Here is a 23,314-nt window from a genome sequence, read left to right as displayed (position 1 = left end):
TCCCAGGGGACTACGTCCCTAGGGAGTGGGTCTCGTAGTAAGTTAATATATGAGCAGTGCCCACATTGACTGAGGCCACACTATGTCGTTTTTGCACTTGTTACATAAGAGCAAACTGAAAAATCAGAAAGCCACAATTATCTGAGTGCAAACCCCTGCATCTTCACATCCAGTATTGTGTCTCGCCCTGTACTCCCAGTTTGGCATGTTATTCCAAATGCTTTATTTTCATACCGCTGGTATCTGCGTGGAGGACAGTCTCTGTACAAATTTCTGATTGAAGAAAGGAAAGGCCCTCCTTTCGCTAAAAGAAAGGGTGGCAAGAACGTAATTGGCGAGCATGGTGAGCAGGACTCCTTCACTGGACCAGTGTCAGGATCCCACAAGCGATCGGCTTTGAATATGCCGTGTGAGTGTCAGGCTGAGGCAAGCGCACGTCATCGGTACCCCGCGCTGCATGTGCCAGTAAAACCATCCAACAGCTTTTCTTCAGGGTGATGTTGACACATGTCAAAGGCATTAGCATTCCTATTGGAATTACTCATGCAGAGGGAACAGTCATCTCAGAAAGATGACAGAGGGGAGGGGGAGAGGCATTTTGCAATCGTTCGAGATATGAAGACCAACTTGTCTTTTGGGGCTTTGGGGCTTTTAAAGAAGGCAGTCACTGCTATGGTAGCGTTGTTGGATAGTGTCATCATCATTGTGAGGTTGTCTGTTGCCTTAGCTTCACTAACAGAAATCTGGAGGAGATCTCTAAGCTGGGGGGACATGAGCGGGTGTTGCCCCGGCCTGGCCTCTCTCTTCTTCAGTGTATCAGCAGAGGGCGATACCCAAGCCTGCAGCGTCCGCCTTGGCTTCAGCTCCTTTCCCTTGTGCGTCTCCAGACCTCAGCTCACTCTCCTCAGGCAGACTGTGTAGTGCTACACACAAGGCTGGCCTGTGGGGTCAAATTCACGGGTGCTGTCCCCCACCTCCATTCAGAGTCTCCTCTCCACAATGGGAGAACGTTGTTACCATTGTGGCTGTTGCTTGCTTTCACTTTGTTCTGTGGAAGTTTCGACTCTGGTTTTTGCTGTAAAGAAAATGAAACAAGATCAGTTGTAACTGCATGACCCTGCTGCTGCTGCTGCTAAGTCGCTTCAGTCATGTCCGACTCTGTGCGACCCCAGAGATGACAGCCCACCAGGCTTCCCTGTCCCTGGGATTCTCCAGGCAAGAACACTGGAGTGGGTTGCCATTTCTTTCTCCAGTGCATGAAAGGGGAAAGTGAAAGTGAAGTCGCTCAGTTGTGTCCGACTCCTAGCGTCCCCATGTATTGCAGCCCACCAGGCTCCTGCGTGACCTTACTTACAGCCAAAGGCCCAGGGCTGCCCAGGACAGCCTGGCCTTGCCTGGCCTCAACCTCTGTCTGCAGGGAGGGGAGTTCCTCCTTCCAGGGGACCTCACACACGGCTCAGTCCCAGCGTTTTGAATTCTACCCTCAGTCATTGAGGAAGGCAGCAGAAAACAGGCAGCTCCAAACCAACTCCTCGCTCCTTCCTTCTTTCCTCCTTCGCTTCCTCCCTCCCTTGCATCCTTTTTCCTGGCTTCTTTCCTTTATTCGTTTTTAAAAAATTCCTGTGAACCCAGTGTTGGTTATTCATCTGAATCTACTATAAAACTGAATCTATCTTCGTCTGTTACCTAAGGCCGCCAGTATTGATCTTCTCACAGATGTGAAGGCTCACGTTTCTGGAGCTTCTCCTCCAGATGCATTCGCGTCTCTTTCCCCTTCTTCTCTGTCCCCCAGCTGCCTTAGCATAGTTTAGGGGGACCTTCTGAGCCAGCTCCATGGCGTTTACTCGCTTTCCCGTGAACTCAAGATACCCGAGGCCTCTTTGGTTGTTTCCTGGAATATGCCTCCTGTCTTTGCATCTTTCAGATGCTCCCTCTAACTCTCAGAAGTGTCCCCATCTTCTGATAACTCCCAGTTAACTCTCTTCTTAAGAGATCTTTAAACTTGATTCAGACCCTCAGGTCCTGACTTGTGCCTGCCAATCTCAGGCCCTCCCTTAGATTTACAGAAGTGTCTGAGTATCTGGGCTGCAATGCCTCGTGCTTCTCTGCGGCTCCCTAGATTGGTTCTCTCAGGCATCCACCGAAATGTAGAATTCGGCCTTCATTGTTGATTCAGCACCATGTTGACTCAGACTCCACCAACATTTATTTACATTTGGTGCAAGTGCTGGGAGAGGACAGACTCGTTTGTGAGCACCGCCCCCCACCCCCACCCCCAATCGTACTGGCTCCCTTCCTCCTGCCCCTCATCCTCCCTTATCTCCTCTTCTCTGCTCAGGAGCAATAAACACATTCCTCTCTCTGCCCCCTGCAGAGCCTTGCTGTTCAAATTGAGGCCCCTGAGGGCCTTGGCTTCTCTCCCTCCAGCTTGCCAAGGAAGTTTTCTAAAGAAATAGCTTGCTCTTCATGGAAAAAAAAGTCTGAAGAATATATTTTATTCTTCACGTAATTAAATCTACCTGTCCACCTACCTACATTTCATTTAATTGTCCTCTCAATTCTCACTGGCACACAGACAAAAGTGAACTTCGACAGAAAAATATGGGAGAAAAGAAGAGACTAAAGCGTTAAAGAATTGAAAATCATGGGACAGAATGAGAGACAGACGGAGAAACAAAGAGGGGAGGGAGGGCAGAAGGGGGAGAGGGAGGGACCCTAGATATCAGAGCTTGAGATTGACTGTAGCCTCCCGAACAGTGGTTTTAAAGCTGTCCTGTGAATGGGTGTTCCCCTGGGGGTTGTCAGCAGTTTAGACTTGTGAAGCCTCACCACCCTGCCAAAGACCTTGACCTGGTAAGTTCCATAAGGAGCACACTTTGAAAACTCTTCTAGGAAATGCCTAAGCTTAAGGCAGATAGTAAGATTTTATAAACTAAACACAGCAGAATTGGGGAGGATTATGTTTATGTTTCTTTTCATCAATTTATTTGAACTGTGCAGACATCATTCTGCCAGCCTTGATATCTTATTTTAGCCTAAGAATCTGAAGTCATCTCAAGTGGCAGAGTATCGAACACAAGCATCAGATGATCCAGGTTCTTTTTCAAACCCAACCTTAACTTAAACAGTGTACACATTAGCCTTAATATAGTAGCTCTGCAGACATAGACACTATCAGGCCATCCAACGCAGTGTTGGCCAAATTCCTGGGGCTTTGGGTGGACACTTTAGAAAGAGAACATGGCAGAGAAGTGGTCATGAAATAATACATGGAAAGTGTCTAGTACTTTGCTTAGAACACAGTGTTGTTATAATAAAAGGGGACTCTGATTTATCTGTTGAGGACATAGGTTGGCGAGTTCCCTGGCATGTGGTATCCTTGGTACTTAATCAGTGTCTCATCTCTGAGGAGAGTACCCACTTCAGGTTGGCACTAGTGGTAAAGAACCCACCTGCCAATGCAGGAGACTCAGGAGACCTGGGTTTGATCCCTGGGTTGGAAAGATACCCTGGAGTAGGGCATGGCTACTGACTCCAGTATTCTTGCCTGGAGAACTCCATGGCTGGAAGAGCCTGGCCGGCTACAGTGCATAGGGTAACGAAGAGTAGGACTCTACTGCAGTGACCTAGCATGCATGCCCACCGCCCCATAGTCTTCTACACATGCACACATAAAAAGGGGAGACCTGTGCCCATCACCAGAGGACTGTATTCTCTCTCCAGGAAAATGCAAAGGCCCACATAGCATTGTGAATTTTTCCATTTGCTTTCTTCTCCAGACCTTCATCAAAGCTGCTGCAGGTCCATCAGCTTCGTTCCCCTGGAACTAAAGAGCCTTGTAAGAACTTAACGAGGACCATTCATCCAGGGAGTCCGCAACCTCAGTTCTCACAGGTATGAAAGAGGTGACTGACTTTGGCCTTTGCAAGTTCATAAAGGCAGCTCTTGTTCTTTATGTCAAGTGTCTTATTAAAAGCCAGCTGATGACTATGTGTGAGGTCACATCTGGATGGACAGTGTGTAAAGGACTCATACAAAGGTCAGTTCTCTTTGTATCCACTCCTGATCTTCCGGTATTGAAAACAAGTATGGGCACGGTCTCCTTCACAGGATGTTACATTCAAAGGCCACTGGGCTCAAGATTTCACCCTCCACGTAGATATTCACTTTCACAATCCCTAAGCAGTAGCTTATCCTGAGTCCCATAATTCATGGCATATACATTAGCCATCCACAGGGGGACATAAACATGCTTTTGGTGTGAACCTAGCTTGTGTGTGTTTCAAGCACTATTTGATTCGTGGGAGTTACTTAAAATAGATGAGAGCAGAGTAAGGTGCCCTTCAGAGAGACTGTCACACCGATTTGCTTTGTACTTGGTAGATAAATGTGGTTCAATCTGTTTGAGCATTTTCGAGGTCAGAGTGAGCAGGCTTGAATAGCCCACATCTTCACGGCCTGGACCTTCTGCCAGGCCAAGAATATGGGAAACGCACCACAGCTTCCACTGCACCGTTTAACTCGTCCTGGGATCCTTCACTCGGTATTGGTGGTAGTCTGCCGTGACATATCTGCAATTAAAGGGTGATGTCAGTTGACACAGTGCCACAGAGACCAGTTCAACATTGTTCCTCAGAAAATAAGTGCAGGATTCAATCCCGAAAACATTGGTAGTGGTCCAGGGACTGAGTCATTTGGCTCTGTCGGAGCGTCTGAGCTAGCTGCAACATGTCAGGAAGCCCAGGTTCCCTGCACACCGTGGAAGCAGGAAAATGTACTTTGCAAATAACGCACTGCTCTAGGGAGCTGCTCTTCCCTCACAACTCAGGTCTTACCTTCCTCGTGCGTATTAACCCCTTTTCTTGCAGCTCACCACTGTGCTGGGCGGGAAGAGCAAAGGCCACACAATCTGCATTGTTGCTGACACTTTGGGGTGCTTGGAGATGTTTGTTTTCTCCTTTGCTTCTTGCAAAAGAGCTGGGAATTGGAAGATTAACCCAACTTAACTTAGGGGCACCTCCCATTTTGATGGGAATATTTGGAATGTATTATAGACTTGTACAAAAAAAAAAAAAGCCAAAAGTCTACCCAAATGACTCTGTACTCACGTTTGCACGATCGAAATGTCCCACAAAAAATAATAATACCTAGTTTAGAGGAGGGGCACAGGCTGCCCCTCTAAAACGGAGAATACGGTTATGTCTACACTGACTTTCTCTTGTTGCAGTAACACACTGTCACCAGCTTGGCTTGAAACAACAGGAATTAGTTATCTTACTCTTCTGGACTTCAGAAGTTTGACATGGATCTCCCTAGGCTAAAATCAGCATAGTTGTGTTCCTTTGGCAGCTCTAGGAGAGAATTAGAAAACTAATTTCCTTGCCTTTTTTAGCTTCTAGAGGTCACTGTGCCCTTTGGCTTGTGGCCCTTCCTCTGTCTTCAGAGCCAGCAATGGTGGGTGGATTCCTCCTCACCTCACAACCCCCTGATTCCACCTCCCTCTTCCACCTTGAAGGACCTTTGTGTTTACACTGAGCCCATCCAGGTCGTCCGAAATCACCTATTTTAGGGTCGGCTGATTAGCAGTCTTAATTCCATCTGCAACCTTCATTCCCATTTCCCATGCCAAGTAATAGAGTCACATGTTCTCGGCATTAGGACTGGACCGTTTTTTTGTCGGGGGAAGGGAGGTCGTTATTCTGACTATCACAATTTCTCATTTTGGCTGTCAACTGTACCAAGTAAATTCCAAATGCAAATGAGTCCTTTCCCATCTGTGCTTCTGCAAAAGAAATACAACTGAAATTGATTTCATACAACAATTACATAAGTGAATGTGGAATTACAAATTTATGGTAGGAGAAAGGTGGTTTTTTTTTAAATGCCTTTTGGTTAAGAGCCAAAGATTCTTAACTAAAAATTTGCAGAAAGTACTGCTATAAACAGATGACTATTAAACTTAAATAGTCATCAAGTTAAGTTAAATTCAATCTAACTTAAATATTTATTAGGAGTGAAAGCAAACATAAACGTTGAAAACTCAAATCCTTATTGCTCAGCTGTCTCCTCATTTGCCCACAATGTATTTCTGGCTGTTCAGAGGTAATTTCCTAGATTTTATTAACCTGTAACAGAAGGGGTTTACAGCTAAATCCATTCCAGAGAGTAACTCATTTGTAACCCTGTGTTGCAGCTCTCTAGAGCCAAAGGGGTTAAGGAAAATGAGCATGAACTCAGAAACCTTGCTGCCTGGGAGCTTAAGTCAGTTGAAGAAATGTAGGGGACCTGATCCATTAGCAATGTGTAGGTTTCCCTTGATAAAATAATTGCAAATGATGAGAAGGGGGTGACAGAAAGTGAGATGGTTGGATGGCATCATTGACATGAGTTTGAGCAAAGTTCAGGAGACAGGGAAGGACAGGGAAGCCTGGCGCGCTGCAGTCGATGGGGTCACAAAGAGTCGGACACGACTGAGTGACTGAGTGACAGTAACAACAATATATTAAGTATTCAAGTATATTCATAGGCACGTATTTTCTGCTCAGCACAGTTTCAGGCACCCAGGCTATGGTTGCGAAAAAGGCAGGCAGGCTGTCTCCCCTCTTGAGGTTTACTCTCCTAGAGGGAGAGCGTGATAAAAATGTAGATATTTAAAATTATTGTCGAGCATATATAACAGAACACACACATACATCAACACACATATACCAGAAGACAGACAGCACAAATTGAATAATTAAGGAGAATTCTGTAAAGGACTATTTATGTAGGTGTGGGCAGGTTCAGGGTGAACCGGAGACCCCCAGCAGGGATGGCATGGGGCATCAATACTCTGACCCACACCCCTCCTGCCCTCGACTGCCTGTGAGCACATCCAGTGGCCAGATCCAGCCTGTAGCCTGAGGTCCCAGGAGCCCACTGTTGCTCGTAAAGATCAGCCTTCTTTAGCACAGAAGAAGGGGAGGGGTGGATGGGACCCAGAGGGGCAAACTCAAACCTTCCAGCACCTCCTGGTGCAATGGGATCGATTTTAGTTTTCAAGGAAGGTCTCTCCTAAGGGGGACATTTGAACTGTGACCACAAAAGGAAAAGAAACCACTGATGCCCAGACCAGGAGCAGGAGGTTCTTGGCAGGAGCCCCCAGTCGCCAGTGCAGAAGGACCTGTAGGGTGGGATTCACCTGGTGTGCTGGGAAAAGGAGAGGCCAGTGTGGGAGCAACAGAGGCTGGTGGGACGCAGGTGATGGGAAGTGGCATAGGGAGCAGCTGACGAAAGGAAAAGGAATAACCCAGAGCAAAACAGCAGAGGGGTCGTGTTGACAGTTCATCTTCCCAGATCAAAGTTTGCTATTGTTTTCGAAATAATTTTATAGAAGAAAACATTTTAGGCCTTTTGAAATATACGATCCAGTGGTTTATGGTATATTTGTAGTGTTCTGCAGTCATTCTAAAATATTTCCATCACCCCAAAAAGAAATCACTTCCCTCCCAATTTTCCCCATCCCCCCATCCACTGGCAACCACTGCACTACCTCATGTCTCCATGGATTTGCCCATTCTGTGCATTTACTGCTATAAATCGACTCGTACGCTATATGGCCAATTGCATTTGACTGCGTTCGCTTCGCACTACGCTTTCAGGATTTGTCTGTGTTGGAGCACGTGTCAGTGTTCTGTCCCCTTATATGACTGAATGATGCTCCAGTGTTTGTATATTCCATATTTATTCTGTCAGTTCTTTACCTGATGGACACGTGGGTTGTTTCTACCTGTTGGGTGGTGTGAGTCATGCTGCTCTGGACATTTTTCTGCAAGCTTTTCTGTGGATATATGCTTCTGTCTGTTTTCGGTATATACCTAGGAGTGAAATTCTGAGTCATAGGGTAATTCTGTGTTTCAGCTTTTAAGGAACTGCCAAAATGTTTCTCACAGTGTTTACACCGTATTATATTCCCGTCAGCAATGAACGAGGCTTCCAATATCTCCATGCCTACACCAACACTTGTATTTCTCATTTTTAAATTATGGCCATCCTGGTAGGTGTGAAGTGAAATCATCAGATTATGATTTTGATTTACATATTCCTAATGAATAGCGATGATGAACACCTTCTCACGTGTTTGTCGGCCTTTGGTTTATTTTCCTTAGATGAACGTCTGCTCCGGCTTTTTGCATATATTCTAATTGGGTGATCTGTCATTTTATTGCTTTGTGAGATTACGTCATAGATTCTGAATTCTAGACGTTTGTCAGATGTATGATTTTCAAACACTTACTGTGATTCTCTGGGTCATTATCTTAGTTGGTTCAGGCTGCTGTAATAAAGCACCGCTAACTGGGTGGTTTACAAACAACAGAGATTTGTATTGTGTAGCTCTGGCTGGAAGCTGTGAGATCAGGGTTCTGGCCTGTTGGGTTCTGGTGAGAACACGCTTCACGATCACAGACGGCCACCTTCTCATTGCATCCTCCCTGCCCTTTCAGACCCGCAGAGGGCACAAATCCCATTTGTGATGGATCCACCCTAGTGGCCGCATCTAACCCTGATTACTTCTCAAAGGCCCCCCTCCAAGTGCCTCAGTATTTAGTGGGTGGAGTTTCAACATATGAATTTCAGGACACACACCTTCAGTACATAAGACTTAACATTTTTCATTTTCTTGGTGGTGTTTCAAAGGTGCATCGTTTGAAGCACAGATTTTTAAATTTTGTTGAAATACAGCTTATCTAGTTTTTTTTTTTTCTTTTGTTGCTTGTGCTCTTAGTGTCACATTTAAGAAACCACAGCCTAATCCAAGTCATAGGGATTTATTCCTTTTTTTTTTCCTCTTATAGTTTTAGCTCTTACATTTAGATTTTTGATCTACTTTGAGTTAACTTGCTGAATATGGTATAAAGTGAGGGCTTCCCAGGTGGCTCAGTGGTAAAGAATCCATCTGTCAATGTAGGTGACGAGGATTCGATCCGATCCCTGGGTTGAGAAGATCCCCTGGAGGAGGAAATGGCTACCCACTCTAGTATTTTTGCCTGGCAAATCCCATGGACAGAGGATCCTGGTGAGCTGCGGTCCATAGGGTCTCAGAGTTGGACACAACTGAGCGACTGAAATACACATATGGTGTAAGGTAGGGGACCTGGCTTAATTCTTCTGCACTTGGATATCCAGTTGCCACTGCACTGTTAGTGGGGAAGACTGTTCTTTCACATCGAATGGTCTTGGTAACCTTGTTGAAAATCAATTGACCATAGATGTATAGGTTTATTTTTGTACTCTGAGTTCTGTTCCATCGATCTGTATGTCTGTCTTGATGCCAGTATCACACAGTTTGATTTTTATTGTTTTTCAATAAGTTTTGATATCAGGAGTATGTCTTCTTTGTTTTTCAAGATTTTGACTATTCACATACCTTGCATTTCCTTATGAAATTTAGCATCAGGTTGTCCATTTCTTTGAAAAGTAAAAATAAAAAAAGACAGTTATGATTTTGATAGAGTTGTATTGATTCATTGGGGAGCTATTACCATTTTAACAACATTAAGGCTTTTTATCTATGGTCATGGATAACCATAGGTATCATTTTTCATTTACTTAGGTTTTCCTTGATTTCTCTCAGCAAAGTTTCAGAGTTTTCAGGGTGCACATCCTACACTTTCTTGGTTAAATCTGTTCCTAAGTATTCCAGTACATTGTTGGATAGAAGTGGTGAGAATAGACGTTTCTGTCTTGTTCCTAATCTTAGAAAGAAAGAAAGTGTCCAGTCTTTCACGACTGAGTGAGTTTGTTAGCTGTAAGTTCTTCATATATTCTCCTTATCAGGTTGAGGAAGTTAATTTCTGTCCTTAGTTTGTTGTATGTTTTTATCATGGAAGATGATGGGTTTTGTCAGATTCTCTTTCTGCATTTATTAATATGATCATGTGGCTTTCTCCCCTTTATTCTATTAATATGGTATATTACCTTGATTTATTTTGACCAACCTTGCCTTCCTTGGATGACTACCACTTGGTATCGATGTATAATCCTTTAATTATATTGCTAGGTTCAGTTTACTAGTATTTTGTTGAGAATTTTTGCATCTATATTCATAAGAGATACTATCAGATCAGATCAGATTAGATCAGTTGCACAGTCGTGTCCGACTCTTTGCGATCCCATGAATCGCAGCACGCCAGGCCTCCCTGTCCATCACCAACTCCCGAAGTTCACTGAGACTCACGTCCATCGAGTCAGTGATGCCGTCCAGCCATCTCATCCTCTGGCGTCCCCTTCTCCTCCTGCCCCCAATCCCTCCCAGCATTAGAGTCTTTTCTAATGAGTCAACTCTTCACATGAGGTGGCCAAAGTAATGCAGTTTCAGCTTTAGCATCATTCCTTCCAAAGAAATCCCAGGGCTGATCTCCTTCAGAATGGACTGGTTGGATGTCCTTGCAGTCCAAGGCACTCTCAAGAGTCTTCTCCAACACCACAGTTCAAAAGCATCAATTCTTCGGCGCTCAGCCTTCTTCACAGTCCAACTTTCACATCCATACATGACCACAGGAAAAACCATAGCCTTGACTAGATGGACCTTTGTTGGCAAAGTAATGTCTCTGCTTTTGAATATGCTACCTAGATTGGTCATAACTTTCCTTCCAAGGAGTAAGCGTCTTTTAATTTCATGGCTGCAGTCACCATCTGTAGTGATTTTGGAGCCCAGAAAAATAAAGTCTGACACTGTTTCCACTGTTGCCCCATCTATTTCCCATGAAGTGGTGGGACCGGATGCCATGATCTTCGTTTTCTGAATGTTGAGCTTTAAGCCAACTTTTTCACTCTCCACTTTCACTTTCATCAAGAGGCTTTTGAGTTCCTCTTCACTTTCTGCCATAAGGGTGGTGTCATCCGCATATCTGAGGTTATTGATACTTCTCCCGGCAATCTTGATTCCAGCTTTGTGTTTCTTCCAGTCCAGCGTTTCTCATAATGTAGTCTGCATATAAGTTAAATAAACAGGGTGACAATATACAGCCTTGACGAACTCCTTTTCCTATTTGGAACCAGTCTGTTGTTCCATGTCCAGTTCTAACTGTTGCTTCCTGACCTGCATACAAATTTCTCAAGAGGCAGATCAGGTGTTCTGGTATTCCCATCTCTTTCAGAATTTTCCACAGTTTATTGTGATCCACACAGTCAAAGACTTTGGCATAGTCAATAAAGCAGAAATAGATGTTTTTCTGGAACTCTCTTGCTTTTTCGATGATCCAGCAGATGTTGGTAATTTGATCTCTGGTTCTTCTTCCTTTTCTAAAACCAGTTTGAACATCAGGAAGTTCACGGTTCACATATTGCTGAAGCCTGGCTTTGAGAATTTTGAGCATTACTTTACTAGTGTGTGAGATGAGTGCAGTTGTGCGGTAGTTTGATCATTCTTTGGCATTGCCTTTCTTTGGGATTGGAATGAAAACTGACCTTTTCCAGTCCTGTGGCCACTGCTGAGTCTTCCAAATGTGCTGGCATATTGAGTGCAGCACTTTCACAGCATCATCTTTCAGGATTTGGAATAGCTCAACTGGAATTCTATCACCTCCACTAGCTTTGTTCGTAGTGATGCTTTCTAAGGCCCACTTGACTTCACATTCCAGGATGTCTAGCTCTAGGTGAGTGATCACACCATCGTGAATATCTGGGTCCAGAAGCTCTTTTTTGTACAGTTCTTCTGTGTATTCTTGCCATCTCTTCTTAATATCTTCTGCTTCTGTTAGGTCCATACCATTTCTGTCCTTTATTGAGCTCATCTTTGCATGAAATGTTCCTTTGGTATCTCTGATTTTCTTGAAGAGATCCCTAGTCTTTTCCATTCTGTTGTTTTCCTCTATTTCTTTGCATTGATCGCTGAAGAAGGCTTTCTTATCTCTTCTTGCTATTCTTTGGAACTCTGCATTCAGATGTTTATATCTTTCCTTTTCTCCTTTGCTTTTCACTTCTCTTCTTTTCACAGCTATTTGTAAGGCCTCCCCAGACAGCCATTTTACTCTTTTGCATTTCTTTTCTCTGGGAATGGTCTTGATCCCTGTCTCCTGTACAATGTCACGAACCTCATTCCATAGTTCATCAGGCACTCTATCTATCAGATCTAGGCCCTTAAATCTATTTCTCACTTCCAGTGTATAATCATAAAGGATTTGATTTAGGTCATACCTGAATGGTCTAGTGGTTTTTCCTACTTTCTTCAATTTAAGTCTGAATTTGGCTATAGTTTGTTTTTTTTTCCTTGTGATTTTGTTTGGCATTAGAAAGTGTTCCCTGTTTTTCTTTTTGAAAAAGTTTGAGAAAGATTGGTGTTAATTCTTTTAATATTTGGAAGACTTCACTAATAAAGCCATGTGGTCCTGGGTTTTCTTTGCTGGAAGTTTATTTGGTTTAACTACTGACTCTGAATCTTTCTTTTTTTGCTTGAGTCTTGGTAGTTTGTGCGTTTCCAGGAATGTGTTCATTTCATCTAGGTTATCTAATTTATTGGCATATGACTGTTTATAGTATTCTCTTACAAGCCCGTTTATTTCTGAAAAGTTGGTAGTGCTTTTGTTTCTGATTTTGAGTAATTTGAGGCTTCTCTCTTTCTTGATTAGTCTAGCTAAAGGTATGTAAATTTTGTTGATCTTTTCAAAGAAACAACTTTTGGTTTCATTGATCAGAGTTTGTTTTTGAAGAGAAGTTTTTCACTTCGTGATAACTGCTTCTAGTTGTGGGGAGTTCATACTGGTTTCTGCAAGCATAGAGGTACTATTCTCTTCAGGGTGCAGTGTTTTTAAAATGATGGCTCTGTTTTCATTTGATGAATGAAGTTACATAAGTATTGACTTAAACAGAAAATCCTCTCCCTTTAGTGAAAGAGGGTTGGCTACATTCTGACAGATGCAGCAGGCTTGGGATGGTAATAAGGGAAAATCATCCCTGAGGACACTGAAATCTGTTACAGTCACTGTAGGCCTTACCCTCTTTGCCGAAAGCAACTTCAACCAAACAGAAATCTCCGAATGTAAACATTTCCTCTATCTGTTACCTTATTCTCAAATGCCTTCTCACCGTCTCTCCTCCACAGACAGAGGATGTGTGTTTACATCCTTTTTCCTTATAAGGCTCCTTGTCTCCTCTCACCCCATAAGCCCACAGAAGTCTCACTCAGGTGAAGCTAGAAAAGAAATCCTGCCAGATAGCCATGAAGCCAGTCTCTTTTCTACATCTGACTTCGCATGGTCTGTCTCCTCTGCCTTCATGGTCTGCCCTCCCATCTAGGCAACTCCAGTCCGTGCTCTAGCATGTCTCAAAATAAAGAAGACCCTTTGACTTGTTCTCATCAGGAGAATCATGTCGAGGGCCAGCAAGTGGGTGGACCTTGATCCCCTAATTAGAGGAGAGAAAAGGCATGGTATTGTGCCCAAGGCAGGGCAGTCTTGCGTGAGGGGTGGTCTGGGCAAAGGTTGAGTGGCAGGAAAAGGTGGACGGAGTGCAGGTCATCGCAGGACAGTGCAGCATCTGGAACACCCTTCAGCTCCCTGCCGGAGTGGTCCCACGGACAGAAGCTTGTTTGCTGTTTGACCTCTTGCCCTTTTCTCTCACATTTCCCTCTGGTGGGAAAGAAGCTGAAAGCACAGCAGAGGGACCTGAGGGCATCCTTCTTGGGGATCCAGTGGAGACTCCACAGGGAGGTCCCGCAGCAGAAGCTGATGCTCATCTCGAGCCTTGTGTTAGCAGAAGTGAGTGCTGCAACTTGTGACTTGGAGTGTGTGCACGGGTGTGTGTGCTTGCATGAGACTGTCCACACAGACATGGACCCAACAGTTCCTCCCCTGCCTGTGCACACGTGCCACTGCTTCTGCTGAGAGGAGGAGGCCTCTTCCCTCGAATGCAGCTGTCTTGCCTTGTGTTGACGGAGTGAGACTGCACCTTAAGAAGTCTGGGAGCTGCCACATCTACCGTTTCCTGACCCAAGTATCATGTCAAGAAGATTGGGCCAAACCACTGAAAAATGGGAGAAGACATGGAGAGGGAAGGTTCATTTGTTTGTTGTCTAAAAAGAAAGTGTAGGTGATTTGACTTCTTAAAAAACATAGCTCTCGTTTTGCAGTGTAAATGGAGGAGCTGTGTTTGTGAGTGTTGCATGAGGGGATGGCTGAATGTTGACCTTTAATGTCAGATCTGTAGAGAATACCTGTGGATTCCAGAAATGCTCTTTCTAGACCTGGTTCGTGATGCCTTCAAAGTGTCTCTGTTTTCAGGATGGTGAACATGTTGTTTCTTAGAGAGAAGATAAGACGGGACCTGTTTCCGACAGTGGTCACCTGCTTTGGTCTCAGGCACATCTTTGCATGGGGAGCTCACCCACTGCCCAGGCAGGAATTATATTTAGAGACTCTTATGTTCTCCAAAGTCCTAACAGGATTCCAACGCAGCCACAAACAAGTCCAGGTTTCACTCACGTTCCCTGCTCCTCTCACAGTCATCACCTCAAAGGAGAAAGGTGAGGGGCTGGGAGGGTTCTTGAGTTTGTCCAAGTCTCCTGGGTAAATGTCAGCTGGGTCTTGAATGCGACCGCAGGGAGAGAGAGAAGGAAACCTTGCCAGCCTGACACAGAGAAGAGGGGCGGAGCTTTCATGGAAGAGCCAGGTTCACGGCTTCATTGATTCAAATTTATTTCCTTCTCTCTCTCCTTCCATTCATTGCACAAACCAATCAGGTGTATGCATTGGGGAATGTCTTTAAGAACACTTCAAAAAGCCACTGAGAGCTAAATATTTTGGCCCTCATTTTACAGTCAGTTTCAGACAATAACTCGACAGTGACCACATGTTCAGCCATTGCCGGAGCTAGAAATCTTAACAGCGCCTTCACATTTCAAAGATGACATTCATTATCCTACCCTAGTGTTTCCCAAATGTAAATGAGTTGCCATATTCAATTATACATATATTACAACTTACTCAGTATTTTACAAATTTATTTACTCTTTAGATAAATCTGTTTTAATAAATTTTGCAAGCTTAGCAGAGAAAAACCAACATGGCTTGTCCCAAATAGAAAGGATAAATGAAAATAAAGCCCCACTGTTGGTGTCTGGCTGCATACGAGGCCCTCTCCAAGGTCTTGAACCTGCAGCCTGATCACTCTGTTAAAAGGGGCAGCTGCTGCTGCTGCTGCTAAGTCGCTTCAGTTGTGTCCAACTCTGTGTGACCCCATAGATGGCAGCCCACCAGGCTCCCCTGTCCCTGGGATTCTCCAGGCAAGAACACTGGAGTGGGTTGCCATTTCCTCCTCCAGTGCATGAAAGTGAAAAGTGAAAGGGAAGTTGCTCAGTCGTGTCCGACTCTTCGCGACCCCATGGACTGCAGCCTACCAGGCTCCTCCGTCCATGGGATTTTCCAGGCAAGAGTACTGGAGTGGGGTGCCATTGCCTTCTCTGAAGAGGGTAGCTAGCAAGTGTTAACCCAAAGGTGTTAGAAACATCCTGACCCCCTGGCTGAGACTTTCTCCTATGTGAATGAGTAAGAATGGAGGAGGATTGAAAAGGGCAATGAGCACTCAAGAGGTGTCAGTGTTTTTCAGCGCCTTTCTTTGATGTACTATGTAAAACCAGCTCCTGTACCACCTTTGGGAAACACTACTCTGTGTGGTTCCTCATGAGTTCCTTTAAAAGTGGTCTTGGAAGAAACAGACAAGAAGCAGCCAATACAGGGACTTCCCTGGTGGCCAGTGGCTAAGACTGCACTCCCAGGGCAGGGGACCCAGGTTTGATCCCTGACCGGGGAACTAGACCCCACATACTACAAATAAAAGTTTGCCTGCTTCAGAGAAGATCCCATGTGCCGCAACTACGACCCAGCACAGCCAAATGAATGAATAATTCGAAAAGCAGCAAATACAGGAATGTGTGAAGAGTGTTATGTTATCATGGTCCCCGACCTTTTTTGACTATGCACCCTTATTATAAACTTCTTGATCATACTTCCTATACACATTTAGATTTCATCCTTTAACATTAACCAGTGGGCACCGGTATGCTAATATTTTATACACGTCATCAGGCATACGAAGGTTGGAATTAAAAGATTAATGTGCTAATCCACTGCACAGTTGCCCAAAAGAAGGCTCTGCATTTCCCAGCTTTGGAGGCCCCGGTGCTAGGCAGCAGTGCAGGAAGCACATCACAGACCCAGAGATGGAACCCAGGTTCCAAAAAGGCTCCCTGGAGATAGATGGCAGGGGCCCAGGTGGGAAATGGAACTCAGAGCAGAAAGGGCCGAGCCAATGGGTGTGCCCGGAGCCCGTGTGGGAGGGAGGTTGCAGGGGGAGGGGCTGGCAGTTCACTGGGAGCCTCACAAGCTCAGCCGGATCGGGGCTCCATCCAGGGCCAGCGGGAGCCGCTGAAGGGTTCTAGCAGGGAGCAGTCCAAGCCCCAGAAGGTTCTTCCTTCATTCACGTGCCCACACACACGTGGGTGCACACACCCAGCCTAATCCCCACGGGAACACGGCAGAGACCTCCCGGCCTCCCTAGCGACCCGCCGTGTGTCACTCAACACTCATTCATTCCCTCAACACTCATTTACCCTGGGCCTGTGGGATGCCAGGCACAGTGTGGAGGACGAGCGCTGACCAAGTACCCCGGTGCCCAGGGAGCTTTCAGTCACATGGAAGAGATACTAAAACACCCAGATAAGTCGTTCATCAGCTCAACTTATGGGAAGAGATAAGGGGAAATAACTAGCCATGATGGCAATTGGAATAGCAGTGCCTTAGATGAGCCTGTCAGGGAGGCCCCGGGTGTGGGGGGCAGACCCAGAAGCCAAGATGCTTGCCGGACAATTCCCTGGACAGAAGAGCCTGGCAGGCTACAGTCCATGGGGCTGCAGAGAGTCAGACATGGCTGAGCAACTAACACCTTGAACAGCTCACTCTGGGTGCCCAGAGGTCTGGCGATCACGGCAGTTGGTCTCTCCAAGGAGTTGGCTTGGGCTTTAGACGTAACAATAAATAAAAAGTCAATATTTGAGTGACACTGTTGTTGGAACTAAGTGGTGATGAGGGGGAGAAGAGTAGAATTTGGGGAATGACCCAGGGGCCAAGCTCACGATGTCAGGGAAAGCCTGGCTGCGTAGATGAACAGGGAGACCAACCTCGAGGCAGGACGGGGGGATCCGTCCCATGTCGAGGCAACTACACGCAGCTTCTGGAAGGAGAGAAACCTCCCAGAGGACCCAGGATGTCCTCGAGTCCAAGCTCAAAGGGTGACCTTGAAACATTTCTGTCTCCAAAAAGTTTACACATGCCTGATTCTGCCTTCCAAAAGAGCATTGAGCTATTAAAAACTCTAATGAAAACTGGAAATGTGGTATTGATCAGGGGTGTTTTTTTCCAGTCACCACTGGGCTCTGCAGTGACTCAGAAAGAGCCCAATGCAGGCATGAATCATCTTGCATGTCACCACCATCACCCTTGGGGGAGCCACGTCGGCAGGGCCGCTCCCCAAGAAGTTTGGGGGACCACCTGGGGAAGGGGTGGGACGGACTCCAGTGGAGTGTTCAGGCCAGACCTCCTTGGTGGAAACAGAGGAGAGGAGGGTCTCTGATCGTCCCCGTGAAGCTGAGCCTCAGCCAGCCCCAGCCCGTCTGTGTCTCTTCATTTCCTCCTCCTTGTTTCTTCCATCCACCCCCAGGATTGATACATAGCCCTGTGAGCTGTCTCTAGCAAAGGGAAAGAAAAACGGGCATGCATTTAGCAAGAAAACAGCTCATCAGAGGCTCCTAGCAAAGTTTCACCACTGGGAGTATTACCTCTGTTTTATTAACCAGAAAAAATGAAGCTTGGCCATGTCAAGAGATTTATCCAAGAGTCTCACAGCTAACGAGTTGTAGGTCCAGCTCCCCTGCAGAGAAAGAGCTCATGGGTGCACATGTGCCAGACAAGAGTCTGTATCACCACGTGTGACCGTGTGACCTCTACCCTGAGCCCCAGGAGGAGGCAATCCAAAGGGGAAAGACCCATAACAACCCTCCGGGGATGACCTCAACCCGTCGCCTGAGGTCATGGGGACAGAAGGGGCTGGGATTTGAACTCAGACATTCCGCTCTTCTCCCTGCCCCCCGATTTGCACAAACTTCTATCCTTTGCACTGCACAACTTTGAACACAGAATCACTTAGAAGACAGTCATTCCAAAGCCTGCACCAAGCCCCGCAGCAGGACTCAGGAATGAGATATAATCAGATAAACGTTTTCTATAATGAATGTCACACGGCCCCAACCAACAGGGGTCCAAACGTGTTCGCATGTGTCACCCATGTGTGTGTATTTCAAATGACAGATAGCGAGGAGTCGTAGAGACCTGTCACGTCATGTGGTGTGAGCTACAACACGCGGCTTCCGCTCTCTGAGCCTCAGTTTTCTCCCTGTTGGAAAGAAGCTTGATTAGCTCCTGGGTGAGGTGTACCCGAGCACTTATTTTATGACATCGAGAAATGTGGAGGTACCAAAAACGTCAGTCCCTCTCCTCCCAAGGAAGGTGGAAGAGAGAAGAAAGAAAGTGACCTGCAGAGGTTTTCTTTATGTTCAGTAAGGAAGGTCTTGTAGGATAGAGTTCGTTGCTAAAATGGAATTCAAAGTGATACAGGAGAACTCAGAGGAAGCAGCTGATGTGTGTGCTGAGAACAACAGAATGGCAGAAGAAATCTCACAGCGGAAGAACTCCTTATTAGTGAGATTGTATTGTTCTGCTGCTGAGTCACTTCAGTCGTGTCCGACTCTTTGCAGCCCCGTGGACTACAGCACACCAGGCCTCCTTGTCCTTCACTATGTCCTGGAGCTTGCTCAAACTCATGTCCATTGAGTCGGTGATGCCATCCCACCATCTCATCTTCTGTCGCCCCCTTCACCTCCTCCCCTTAATCTTTCTCAGCATCAGGGGCTTTTCCAGTGAGTTGGTTTTTCACATCAGATAGCTAAAGTATTGGAGCCTCAGCTTCAGCATCAGTCCTTCCAGTGAATATTCAGGATTGATTTCCTTCAGGTTTCACTGTTTCATCTCCTTGCAGTCCAAGGGACTCCCAAGAGTCTCTCCAACACCACAGTTCAAAAGCAACAATTCTTCAGCGCTCAGCCTTCTTTATGGTCCAACTCTCACATCCACACATGACTACTGGAAAAACCATAGCTTTGACTAGAGGGACCTTTGCTGGCAAAGTGATGTCTCTGCTTACTCTGTCTAGGTTCGTCATGGCTTTTCTTCCAAGGAGCAGTGAGATAGCAGAAAGGAAAGGGTTGGCTTCCCGGTCGCGCCTTTTTTTTTTGCCGGGAGGTGGAGGGGACAAGCTGCGTAGGCCTCACCCAGACACACTGTAGGCCACACACAGCCAGGACAATAGTCTGTCTGGCAAGTTAGAATGCCTTCTGGGGGGGCGCATAAGAGTTGGACACCAGGACGCTTACATATTCACTTATTCAGAGTCAGAGCAAGAGAGACAGAGAAAGAGCAGGTCCCCACCCTCCACTGGGAGCAGTCAGCCAACAAGCAGCAGAGACAAAATGGGGAGGAAGCACCCAAGTGTAACAGGAGAGAGGACATAGCAGAGGCAGAAGCCAGGAGGGCAGCGTGGGGGAGGGGACACTGGATGCAGCGGCGTGGGAGGAGGGGGAGGGCATGGGGGCCTCAGGGTGACTTTCTAGGCTTGTCAGTTGCACAGGAGGCGGTGTTAAAGGAGTTGCTCAAAAAACATGGGAGAGAATCGTACATTCTCTGATTTCTCTTCAAGGCAAAATGGTCTCGGTGTGGGGCAGAGCTCAAGATGTCTGTGGTTACGGACCAGCACAGGGTGGCCTGAGGGGTGAGGACTCTGCTTGGTTCATCTCGTGGTGCTTGCTGCCCGACACAGCGCCCTTTATGCAGCAGGGGCTCAGGCAGCAGCGTTGAATGAACCTGCACCTACGGCAGGAGAGTGGCCGTCTTGATCCCCCTGGACGCCTGCCTGTCCTGGACCACCAGTGGAGCCCAGAGGCCTAGAAGCAAAGTGAGGTGGTGGGCACCCGGTGGGGAAACAGGAAAGCCCCAAGCGCTCCAGGGCAGAGATCTGGAGAAGGATGGCCAGGGGCCCAGCAGAGAAGTTCCGTGTCCCTTTGATCTGTGCAGGCGCCCGAGCAGCTTGGAGTGAAGCTGTAGGCTCCGGAGATGTGAGGATCGGCGTCGTGGAGGTGGGATGCTTTCTCCCCAAGGGCACCGAGTCTGCCAGGACCTCCTTCAGTCTAGACCATGAAGGCTTCCACCTCTCTCTCTCCCCAGGATGAACCCTCCTGTCTTCTTTTTGAGCTGGACTCCAGATTACCAACCTGGACTCACTAGGATTTCAGCTTAAGGCTCTCTGCTGGGGACCAGTCATGGATGGAGTCAGGGGGCAAAGAGAAAGGACCCTTACTGACCACTTGGTATATGCCCAGCATGTGCTGAGCACTTTACCTGCCTCCTCCAGTCCTCACAGCAGCCAGCAGAGATTTTTCTTGACCTGGGTCCACGATGGATTACATGAAAGTCAGAGAAGGTTCACAACTTGCTCAAGACCGCCCAGCTAATGGTCCGTCTGACTCTCAACCCTCCCCCGACAGAGGCACATGCAGCATTCAGCCACATCCACCCACTTAATCCTTGGACCAGTGGTGGTGACGAAGAAGGTGACAACGATCATTTGTCCTGTTCCATCACAGCAACGCTCACAAGGTTAGAGGAAAGGAAGTTGAGGCTAAGAGAGGTTACAAAATTTTGCCCAAGATTACGTAGTCAGTAGACGAATCCTTTAAAGGCACCAGGGAGCCCTTTAGAATGTACCTTGCTGCTGAAACACCGCACAAATGGGGACTGGAGGGTGCGGGTGAAGGGTTGAGTCTAGGCATACACGTTTTCCTCCTATCCCCAGGTTGGTGCATTCAGGCAGATTCCCCGCATTGTGGGAACCTGTGCCCAGAGTGGTGGGATGGGCCCGAACTGTGGCTTTTCTGCTGCCCTCTTTCAAGGGGATTTCAATTTCAATTGCTGTGACGCCAGGGCCTTAGGGTCTCATCACAGTGGGGAGGAATGGAAAGAACAGTCTGACTGAAGAACCAGGTTGGTGCAGAATGCCTGGGAGCAGGAGTCCATCTCAGCCATTTCATATCAGTTTTCGTCTCTTATTGATCCATTTTATTTTCCTTTTACAGAACAGGAGCGTCCCTGCAGTCTAGCTCATCAGTGGCCTTTAAAGGTTTCCTATTGATCTGTGAAGCTATTGTCTCAGTTTGCATTATCCCTTTTGGAGACACCCCTTTGCTTTTTGGTCGTGTTCTGTATTTAGTGTGCATCCTAAACATGGCTTCTTTTCTGGGGGCAAGGAGCAGACATCTGCGGCCGAGGTAGCAGGTGGATTTCAGCTTCTAATGCTTGTGGCACCTCTGTGTGTGTGTGTGTGTGTGTGTGTGTGTGTGTGTGGCGGCGGTGGGGTGGGGGGTGGTTTGGGGAGGAGAGGGATCTTCAGGAAGTCTATGACTCCAGAAAGTGATGGAAAGTCTTGCAGAGGATTGAGGGTCTAGTGAGGACCCGATGGCCTCATTCTAAAGAAGGCAAGTGAGAGTGAGAACAGGAACATTCCCTGTGGATCACCCCCATGACTCAACTTCACCATAGCCCTGCAGGTAATTGTGCAGATGAAGGCGCTATGGCAGAGAAATAAATAGTTGTTTGTCCAGGCACACTCGGATTTTGAATCCTGGTTTCACTAGTAACTGCCTGCATGTAGAAATAATTTGGCAAAGGTTTCACAGAGCTTCAGTTTCCTTATCTCCAAGAAGAGGACCACGATAGAACATTCTAGAGTTGCTGTGAGGCTCCCATTAAGTAACGGATCTGACACCCTTGGCAGAGTGTCAAGCAGAAAGGAAATTCCCAGTAGATATTTGATGATTGAGGGGAGACCCTGTTCACCCCGCTTCCTTAAAGAGTCATCTGTCTGCCCTTCCGCCTCCCATCATTAGAGGAAAACCTCTTTCTTCTTTCTGAAGCTAACATTTCATGGGAGTCTGGATTTCAGATAAGGAGAAAGTGTATTTGAAAATGGCTACAGTGTCTGCCATGTCCGAGGTGCTCAGTAAATGTTGGTTGATTTGTCTCTCATCCTTCCCACCTAAGGGAATGCAAGTCCCTGGTATCTTCAAAGTCCCTTCTTCTCTGCCTTCAACCTCTGTCTTTTCCTCCAACACTCTGTATTGAAACCTGCTTCAGTATTTTTTCTTTTTTCTACCAAGTGACTTAAACCTTTAGTTAAAGAATTAATTCCTCCCCTATCACTCTTTCTCCTCTTAACGCCTAGGAGCTCCATCTTGCTTCTCTGGAGCTCGGATCTCTCTCCACTTCTGCGGTTCTGGTCCTCTCCCCCCTCCTCTCCCCTCACTGGCTGGCCCACCCTCATCTGTTCTTTTAACCCCTGTTAAAGGAGAAAAGGAAAGATATAAGCATCTGAATGCAGAGTTCCAGAGAATAGCAAGAAGAGACAAGAAAGCCTTCCTCAGCGGTCAATGCAAAGAAATAGAGAAAAACAACAGAATGGGAAAGACTAGAGATCTCTTCAAGAAAATTAGAGATACCAAGGGAACATTTCATGCAAAGATGGGCTTGAAAAAGGACAGAAATGGTATGGACCTAACAGAAGCAGAAGATATTAAGAAAAGGTGGCAAGAATACACAGAAGAACTGTACAAAAAAGATCTTCATGACCAAGATAATCATGATGGTGTGATCACTCACCTAGAGCCAGACATCCTGGAATGTGAAGTCAAGTGGGCCTTAGAAAGCATCACTACAAACAAATCTAGTTGATAGTTCCAGTTGAACTATTTCAAATCCTGAAAGATGGTGCTGTGAAAGTGCTGCACTCAATATGGCAGCAAATTTGGAAGACTTAGCAGTGGCCACAGGACTGGAAAAGGTCAGTTTTCATTCCAATCCCAAAGAAAGGCAATGCCAAAGAATGATCAAATTACCGCACAATTGCACTCATCTCACACACTAGTAAAGTAATGCTCAAAATTCTCCAAGCCAGGCTTCAGCAATACGTGAACCGTGAACTTCCAGATGTTCAAGCTGGTTTTAGAAAAGGCAGAGGAACCAAAGATCAAATTGCCAACATCTGCTGGATCATGGAAAAAGCAAGAGAGTTCCAGAAAAACGTCTGCTTTATTGACTATGCCAAAGTCTTTGACTGTGTGGATCACAATAAACTGTGGAAAATTCTGAAAGAGATGGAAATACCAGACCACCTGACCTGT

The 23,314-nt window shown here is 46.3% G+C and overlaps 1 long non-coding RNA gene across 1 annotated transcript in view; it reads left to right on the top strand.

The window, feature by feature from the left end:
- Positions 1-3,775: 3,775 nt before the first annotated feature.
- The window catches only part of LOC147352970 (uncharacterized), a 64,642-nt gene continuing 45,103 nt past the window's right edge, over positions 3,776-23,314 (top strand). The window contains exon 1 of the long non-coding RNA XR_015145288.1: positions 3,776-3,894. This is a non-coding gene — a long non-coding RNA (uncharacterized LOC147352970). The remainder of the gene's footprint in view (positions 3,895-23,314) is intronic.

This window comes from Bos grunniens, chromosome 18 (genome assembly GCF_055505025.1).
Source record: "Bos grunniens cultivar Pamir isolate PY7600 chromosome 18, Bosgru_T2T1.0, whole genome shotgun sequence".
Lineage (NCBI taxonomy): Eukaryota > Metazoa > Chordata > Mammalia > Artiodactyla > Bovidae > Bos > Bos grunniens.
Note: the sequence above shows the minus strand (reverse complement) of the source record. Positions and strands in the feature narration are given on the sequence as shown.